The sequence below is a fragment of the Halichoerus grypus genome, chromosome 6 (genome assembly GCF_964656455.1).
Source record: "Halichoerus grypus chromosome 6, mHalGry1.hap1.1, whole genome shotgun sequence".
Classification (NCBI taxonomy): domain Eukaryota; kingdom Metazoa; phylum Chordata; class Mammalia; order Carnivora; family Phocidae; genus Halichoerus; species Halichoerus grypus.
In genome coordinates, this window is record NC_135717.1 from 84796164 (window position 1) to 84805888 (window position 9725).

The window sequence follows — 9725 nt, forward strand, 5'->3', positions numbered from 1 at the left end:
TTAAGTTTTGTTAACATTCATCATCTCATATAAATACAAAAAAAAAGGAGAAAAATGTTTTTTTCTCATGATGAAAGCTCTTAGGATTTACTTTCTTAACAACTTTCAAATGCACTATGCAGCAGTGTTAACTATTGTCATCATGGTGTACATTATAGTCCTAGTACTCATTTATCTTCTAACTGGAAGTTTGTACCTTTTGACCGTCTTCCTCCAATTCCCCTCCCCCATCCCTCAGCTCTGGTACCCACAAATCTAATCTCTTTTTCTATGGTTTTTTTTTTTTTTTTTTTTTAGATTCGGCATATAGGTGAGATTATACACTATTTGTCTTTCTCTAACTTATTTCATTTAGCATGATGCGATGCCCTCAGGGTCTATCCTTGGCAGGATTCCCTTCTTTTTTTATAGCCAAAGAATGTTCATTATACATATATATATATATATATCACAATGAAGGAAGCACTCCTGATCCCCATATTTTTAAAGTAAAAACCCATTTAGACAGTGGTTTAATAGTGGTGGGACAGTGTAACCCAGAATTAGACACTGTTCTTTCAATGGAGAAAGATGCACCTTTCCAACCAATAGTGTCTTTTGCTGGGTTCCCACTATTGCACATTCCAGATAATAAAAAGGACCCAAACCAGTCATCATCTAGTGTTTGGATGTGAAAATATGTTAAGGAAACCTAACTCAAAATTGCAGTTAGCAGGGCTCAGTTGGTTGGGCGTCGGACTATTGATTTCAACCCAGGTCATGATCTCAGGGTTGTGAGATGGAGCCTTGTGTCAGGCTCTATGCTGGGTGTGGAGTCTGCTTAAGATTCTCTCTCCCTCTATTCCCCCTCCCCTTAAATAAATAAATAAATAAATCTTTTTAAAAAATTGCAGTTGGTGGGACGCCTAAGTGGTTCAGTTGGTTAAGCGTCTGCCTTCAGCTCAGGTCATGATCCCAGGGTCCAGAGAGTCTGCTTCTCCCTCTCCCTCTGCTGCTCCCCCTGCTTGTACTCTCTCTCTGTCAAATAAATAAATAAATAAATAAAATCTTCAAAAAATAAAAATAAATTAAAAAAAAAATAAAATAAAAAAAGCACAACTTCCCCCTTTCCTCTAGAAAATGAGGCTGTTCTCCTTTGTTCTCTGGACTTGCCTAGGGTTCACCATACTTTGTGTCAAATTGTATGTAACTCCTCTGCTATTCTTGAATAAACTCAATTTTGCTGGCTGAATTGCTTACCTTTTTCTTTTACAAGGTTGGCACGGCGTATGGCCAACTTAAGGAGGCACTGACTTGTGTTTTCTTCCTGTTATATTTTCACTCACCTCTTTCTAAAAAGACAGCCTTGTATTGTGTGTTTCTTTACTTTGAAGATTTTGGCCAAACCTAAAGAAAATTGGTCCCACTTAGTTGACCAAGACTATGCCTTTTTGCCTTTAACCTAAGACTTCTCTACATCACAGACAGGAAGCAGTTTCAGATTGGTGATCATGTATGTTATCCCTTATGAAAAGCAATAATAAAAATCTACTTCTCTTTATGTTTTCCCATTACTGATCCCTTGGCATTTCTTTCCCCCTTGGCATAACACTCCCTCCAAGATGTGACTCTGAAATGGAGCTTACATTTGGGACATCTGTATTAATTAAAATGCAGAATATAAATCATACCAGCAGTGGGGCATATCTGGAAGTCAAATGTTTTCTAAGACTTTATTAACATATTGTCATTTGGATGCCTTAAATCTAACATCAATTAGAGGAAATTCAACATGAGGAGTTTCGAAAACACAAGGTAATTACTATAAATGTTTAAGTTTGTTGAATGAGGAAATATTTGTGTAACACTTCCTTTTAATAAGATGAATTAAGATGAATAAGATGAAATAATTAAGTTTAAATTTACACATATACATGTAATCTGACCTGATTTGGTAGAGACAATCATAATTATTAAATATTTGAATAGCTACTCCTCTGATAAATAAATATATATCTACCTTTAAGCTCACTAAATTGACTTCTCTATATGAGAATTCTCTAGATTGGAATTAGCAGCTAAAATTTGTAGTATCTACCCTTATAATTTTCTATCTGGGGCTCATGTTTGAAATTATGGTTTATTTTCTTTTCCCATGGAATTATAATACTCTGAATATGATTCTCTTAATCTCATTTATACTTGCCTCTGATTGTAATTCAGTTGCATCTGACTGAGACTATGATTGCTTATTGCTTTGAGATGTCCCCCTGGAACCTCCAAAGTGAATTTTTTGGAGTAGCCGTTGTGTGTGTACGTGTGTGTGTGCACACATGCATGTGTGTATCTCTCAAACACACTCTCTAAATTTGGTAACAGTAATCTAGATGTCTAAATGTGAAATTTAAATGTGAAATAGTAACAATAACAGAAATATGTATGTACCCCAAAACACAGATACACACAAGGTTTTTAGGATAAATTCAATGAATAAGAATGTTATTTCTATAAGGAATGCTGAACAGTTGCTTCTGGTTCTCAGGTTGGATTTTTAATCACGCAAAATTGGTGTCACACTTCCAACATATGGTAAATCCCCCTTTTTCTATTCACATGCGTTCCAGTGTACATTTTTTTAAAAGATTTTATTTATTTATTTCAGAGAGAGAGAAAGTGCGTATGCACATGCAAGCATGAGTGGGGGGAGGGGTAGAGGGAGAAGCAGACTCCCCGCTGAGCAGAGAGCCAGAGGCTGGGCTCCATCCTAGGATCCTGGGATCATGACCTGAGCTGAAGGCAGCGCTTAACTGACTGAGCCACGCAGGCGCCCCTCCTTTGTACATTTTTTTCATCCTGTAAGACAGAGATATATTTCATCATGAAGTATAAAAGTATAATGTTGGGATAAGGCCTCCTCATAGTTACTAATAAAGAGGTCCAAACAAACGCTCTTAATTTCAAGATCATTGCTCTAGTCTAAAATGCATCTTGGGGTTCACTTTATGGTAAATATTTTCAAAAGAGCAGTGACTTCCTTTATGAAATCAAGAGAATGAGTCCGGTAATTATCAAAATGAAATATAAAGAAGACATAAGTCCAAGTCTGTGTATTTGTGAATATACTGCAATAATGTTATTAATAGATACTGTGTGCTTTTATTTCAATATATTCATGTATTTAATATACAAAGACATTTGATATACAGTTACTCTTGTCTACATTGAAAAATGATGGAAAAGCATATAGGCAATATATACTATTAAAAAGTAACAGGTAATAAATGCTCATGAAGGGTCAAAATAAGAAAGAAAAAGACGAAATAATGTTTCCCATCTTAGTAAAAACATATTCTCAGTTCCAAAGTTAATTTTGAAGTGTAACTTCTGTTCTGTCCTCCCCACCTTTCTTGCTTCACTTTCTTTAAAGTGCAGGTGGTATTTATAATTTTTAATATTAAAATATGAAACTTCTGGGAAGAACCTTAACCATTTTGCAAATTTTGACTATCATTTCTTTGCATAACGTTCAGTGTTAAGGTAGAGGCTAAAGGGCTTAGAGAAATCTGCCAGGAACTTATTACGAGTCACGTAACAAATGAGGACTTGTCCTTCCCTCTGTGGAACTTGCTCTTGACGAGAATTCTACCCATAACCTCAGCAGGCAGATATTTCATGCAGTAGATGGTAAGCAATGCTCATCTGTTTTCTCCCCTCAGACCTCTCTTTGTGTGAAGACCCACAGAGTACGTACCTGTGGTGGGGCTCTGTCAGGGGTAGCAGGCTCACAGTGTTCTCTTCGGAGTTACTGTTACCGAAAGTAATAAGGTGTCTGTAATCTTGTTTTGATTTTGGCATCAAAGTTTTTCTGGCAAGTTATAAAAATTTCCAGAATCTTTTTGCCAGCAGAGGCAGACAGTCTTTCAGGCAGAGCGTGACTGGGAATGAATGCACCGTGCTGGGAAAAGTTTGCAGTAAATGCAATCTGTTTGCATAAATAAAGTCCTACTTTTGTTGTAGCCCAAAGGAAACCACATTTACTCACCTCATCTTTTCAGTATTAGTATGTTAAGGTTGTGATTTGTGTGTAGAATTTTCCTTCCTTTCTTTGCAAAGCAGTTACAGTTCAAAGGCTCTAGAGCCTCCAAGCTGGTGTTTGGATCCTGTTCTTACCAGAGGGATGACCTTGACTAAGTTACTTAAATTCCCTGTGGTTCTCTTTCTTTGTCCATAAATGAGAATGATAATAACAATACTTTATCAGCTTGTTGTGGGGATTAAATAAATTAATATATTTAAAGTGATTAGTACACAGAAATCCCAAAAATATGGAGGTGTGGGGAAACCAGAGATAAGGCGTGTGGGGTGGAGGACCACCCTGTCCTAGGCGTGTGGGGTGGGTGTCTTTATGATAATCACCCGTGACCAACAAAGAATAACCAGACCCTAAAAAGGAAGTAAGCCATTGACGGTGTTATCAGTAGAGATGTTAAAAGGATTTAAGTTCCCTGGTTAGCTTTCTATAAAAGATCAGCCCTAAAGGCCCTCGTGGGCAACCCTATCAGAGGGGTTTTTCTGTATCTTCACTTAATAAAGTTCTATCACTTAAAAAAAAAAGTGATTAGTACAGCGCCTGCCACATAGAAAACCTTGGATAAGTCCCTGTTGAGATGTAATAATACACACACATGCACACATGCACACGCACACACACACGCACACACACACCCAAAGTTCTAGTTGTGAAGAACATTACTGTGAACAACGAGTGATTCATGTCATCAGTTAGCACCTGTACTGGCCCCTCTCCAAAATGATTTCCCTGGGATCAGTAATCTAGAAAGAACTTAAAAAAGGAGATATCACAAGTTCTGTATAAAGATACGATAGGAAAAAAAAAAGGCAAAGAATTGGGGAGAAAATGATGCGAAAATCTTTCTCAGCTGCAAGTAACAGAACGCCTAACAGAGCCTTAGAAATATCAAACATTTCTCTCTTCTGTCACAAATTCTGAGGAAGGTGGTACTGGCGCGGGTTCAGCAGCTTATCAATGCCATCAAGGGGCTTCTTTCATTCTTTCTGCTCTGCCACTCGGTGGGTCAGTATTGTTTGCCTTTTTAGTGACAGCTTGCCTTCTGCAGTACCAAATGTTATTTATTCCCAATCATATCTCAATCTTAAACAAAGGAGTCAGCAGAAAAAGAGTTCTTCTCTTGAATCTCCCGAATCTCTCTCTCTCTCTCTTTTTCTACCAAGGAGCAAAATCATTCCAGATGCTGTCCCAGGAGGCATCCCTGTATAGGGCCTTAGTCAGATTTGGTTCTTATATCTCATTGCTAGACCAAAGTAGTGATCTGTGGTGTGTCCTTTATATAATCTCCTCTATGGCAGAAATATTCATAATTCCAGTGAGTAAGGAAAGGGTTAACGTATAGGCAGGGAGAGATAGGGGACCCCTAGCTGGGCTTTGAAACTATTCCTGGAAGGCAGAAGGGCTAAGCCAGAGTGGATAAGAGAATAGACCAGACCACCTGGCCCTGGATGTTAGAGAGTTTTTCTTTGGTGGCTACATCGTAATCACAGAAAATGACCAGACCTCAAAGAAGTAAGTCATTAAGGATGTTATCAATAGTCCTTGCTCAAAGTGGCATAAGAATCTCAAGGCCACAAATTTCCTGGTCAAGTTCTCGATAAAAGACTGCCACTAAAATCCCATACTGCCAACCCATTCGGGACCCCTCTAATTCTAGAGAGCTTTATCTTTCCTGCTCTCACCCTCACTCAATAAACTTTCACTTCACTTCACCCTCTTATGTCCCTGAGATTCATCCGTTGACTCTGTGAGACAAGAACCCTGCAATCCTTCAATACCATTTCTAGAAGTGTTGGTGGCTATTGGCTCTCAGATGAATTCAGCTCTAAAAATTTCCCTCAGTATCAGAGAGACTTTTCATCCAAGTTCCCCCTTCTCTGTAAGGGCAGCTTGGTTTCCCATAATGGGTGCTGTGGTGGTATAAAGACCTGGATCCCTAGCCTTAAGATGGGAGAATTCTAAAAGCCCATCCCAGCACCAAAGCTCTCTATGGGCTGAAATTTTTACTGGGATTTGTCACAGCTCAACTCCTCTCCCTGTACAATCCAGATTCTTTTATCCTCCACTGGTGTTATTCTTTAAAGCCCTCCTTAGTCAAACCCCCTACACACAGATCTCCATCTCGGGAACCTGACCCCATGGACACCACCCACTGTCAGAGGGAACTGAGATAATGTGATTGGCTTAACAAGTATGATTCATCCAAAAGCACCCCGAGGCCAGAGCAAAACACAAGTTCCTGTTTTTCTAGTTGCTCTCACTGCCAGGAGTATTCTTCCCTCAGAAAGCTATGTAGCTAACTCCCTTCCTCCTTCAAACCTTTGCTCAAATGTCACTGCCTCAATGAGGTTGAACCTAAATCGACCTACGATTCCAGTCCTTCTCCTCTTCCCATCTCCTTGGACATTCTGGATCCTCTCACCCATCTCTACAGTTTTTATTTTCCATAACACTTATCACCTTCCAATTTCTTACATTTTGCTTATCTATGTTGCTGATTTTATGCCTATACATATGTTGTTTGATTCTATTACATGTATTGTATATCTCTCCCGTTAAAATGTAAGCTCCACAAGGGTAGCTGTTTCTTACTATTTTCATTCACTGATATAACCTGACCATCTAGAAGAGGTTTTTGGCGCATATAGGCACTCAAGACTGGTGGTCTGAACTAAGGCAGCATGGCAGTGTGGCTAAAAGTGGATCAATGAGTCATTCATGTGGTAGGTCAACACAGGTCCATTATCAACAGTAACAAGTAGAATGTGGGAGATGAGACAGGGGAGGGGTTAAGGTTGATACTTAGGTAACTTTTTAGTGATGATATTGTCACACATTGAGATAGGGATCTCAGTAAAAGAACCTGGTTTGGAGGTAAATGTTGGATATTATTGAGGTACCTGTGGGACATTTGGCTAAAGTATGGTAGACAGTGGGATTCATGGGTTAAGATGTAGATACGAAGGCATATATTTGGGAATCATAAAAATACAGATGTAAATTTTAATTTCACAGGATTTTTAATGTGTATAGTGAGAAGAGAAAAGGACTTGCTAGAATCATGATGAAAAACATGATTTAATGTTTGGGAAAAGAAAGTGGAGCTAAGAAAAGATCAACAATTATCTGACAGTGAGAAGGAAATGTGTACATTATGGGGAGGGAGGAATCAAAACTTTAAGTGATGATGGAAGAAAAATAAAACAATAAAAGGAAAGAGGCTGAGACCTAAGAAAAGAGAAATAAGAAAAAAGTTGATAGAATGAGGAGGAGGCCAAAGAAGATGAGACTTCTTATTTATTTATTTATTTATTTTAAGATTTTATTTATTTGTTTGACAGAGAGAGACACAGCGAGAGAGGGAACACAAACAGGGGGAGTGGGAGAGACACAGTGAGAGAGGGAACACAAGCAGAGGGAGTGGGAGAGGGAGAAGCCGACTCCCCGCTGAGCAGGGAGCCCAATGCTGGGTTTGATCCCAGGACCCTGAGATCATGACCTGAGCCGAAGGCAGACGCTTAACCACCTGAGCCACCCAGGCGCCCAATGAGTTTTCTAGAAGATAGTAAAGGGGATGTTATGGTTAAGTATTTCATGTACTTGTTAAATGTATACATAACTTATTTCAAAAGGCAAAAAAGTGTGATTACTACATAAAAACATGGTAGAGGGAATGGATTATTCCCATTGTCCAAGTACTTTTGTGTAGAGGGCCAAGTGTCATGAGATGCTTTGATAGCATGAGCCTCATCTAGATCAGAGCTATACATCCTCCATGAAATACTCCATGGTGGTCTAGTTTACTAAACATCCCTTCTTAAATACACACACATACACACAAACACACACAATCACATCAAAACTTGGCATTTCCCACTGAACACTGGAATGGCATTTCCCATTCCTAAACTGGAATGTCCAATATGCTCCATTTTATATTAAAGTGTGGACCAGGGAAATGATTTTGGTTTTCTGTCCAACATAAACTGGAAAGGGGTTTCAATGCAAAGGGCAAGCAACAGAGCTATATTGGTCATCAATAGTCTTTTATTCTTCAGAAGATATTTAGATCTCAGTTCCCCATCACCTCCCGTACTCACCAAGAAATTTTGCAAATGTAAACGTTAAATTCTAGACTTTCTCTGTGCCTTGAAGCATAGTCAGTGGTAGACCTTCCCATGCTGTCCTTGCCTGCTTAGAATTTGAGAAACAATTTTATTATGTCAGCAGACTATTTAATACATGCCAAGTAAAATGAGGATTGAGGGGCACCTGGGTGGCTCAGTCAGTTAGGCGTCTGCCTTTGGCTCAGGTCATGGTCCGGGAGTCCCAGGATCGAGCCCCAGGATTGGGCCCTGTGTCAGGCTCCCTGCTCAACAGGGAGTCTGCTTCTTCCTCTGCCCCTCACTGTGCTCGTGCTCTCTCTCTCAAATAAATAAATAAAATCTTTAAAAAAAAAATCTTAAAATAAATAAATAAAATGAGGATTGAGAATTATTTAGGCAGAAAAAAAAGTTTCCCACAAAAAGACACTATTTACCGCAAATTCCCTTTATTTTACTTGAAACTTTAGCACAAAATTTACTAGAAGAGTCCTATTTTTCCATCAGTGAAATCCCCAAGTATGTATAGAGCCTAAGGTGTTTTTAAAACCATGAGTACTGATGTCATAGCTACGCCTCTGATGTGCCATGTTTTGGTAAAATAAGAGAACTGAGAAGGTATAAAGAAATTCTTAACACAGTGAAATAAACTTTTGTAGCACCAGATGTGGACTGACACCAGCAGTTTATCTATGATGAATCGATTAATAGACATTTATTAAGAGCCCAATTGTAACTTAGGCACTATTAACAGTATACACTGGGCAGGGAGACTACAAAAATAAGTAAGTCTAACCATCGCCTATTAAAACACTATATTTTTAATTTGTTGGGTACTGATGATAGAGTCTAGGACACTCTGTTTCCAATTTTTTTTTTTTAACCCCACAACTGGGGAATTTATGTGTGTGTGTTTCTTGCTGTAGCAGCATCTCAGCAGGGTTAGAAGACTGTGTGAAAGTCAGTAGAGAAATTGTTTTCATTTCTATCCTTATTTTCTCCAGTTTCTTCCTGCCTCGGTTTTCTCGATATTAATTTATTGCTTTATCGGTAGTGTTAAGTTGAGCAAAGGATAGACATTAAATATTGCTTTTCAGTAACAAGTGACAAGATCAGTATAATAAAATACTTTTTTAAAAAGATAAAATACCCTTGGATTACCCTCTCAATCAAGTATGGGAACTCAAAAAATCCACCCATTAATTTATGACTTTCTAAGTTCTTCTCCCCCATTCTTTGATGATATTTCATGGAGAAGAGTCTGTGTGTTTTGTGTTGTGTGTGTTTCTTTTATTTCCTTGAGCTCATATGAAGTCCTCTCCAACTTAGTCCCTTTCCCTCACGTTCACTGACCCTGGTTTTCTTGCTCTTTCTCTGGATATTGTAGGATTCCATATTATGTACACCGTAATTCTAAAAGCTTAAATTCTGAATTGATGACAATAAATAGCAAATTGCCATCAAAGAAAGTCCTGAGTTTTCTAGGATGAAAATTATGTATAATATACCGAAAGAAAAGAAAATCACAGACTCAGGTGAGAAATGAGAGCACT

General features: G+C 38.4%; 1 long non-coding RNA gene across 1 annotated transcript; it reads right to left on the minus strand.

Annotated features, from left to right (window-relative positions):
* Positions 1-2609: 2609 nt before the first annotated feature.
* LOC144382115 (uncharacterized) lies at positions 2610-3916 on the minus strand. Its single transcript, XR_013448529.1, has 2 exons — positions 3731-3916; positions 2610-2832 (listed from the first exon to the last, which is right to left on the minus strand). It is a non-coding gene; the product is annotated as an uncharacterized LOC144382115 (long non-coding RNA).
* Positions 3917-9725: the final 5809 nt, after the last annotated feature.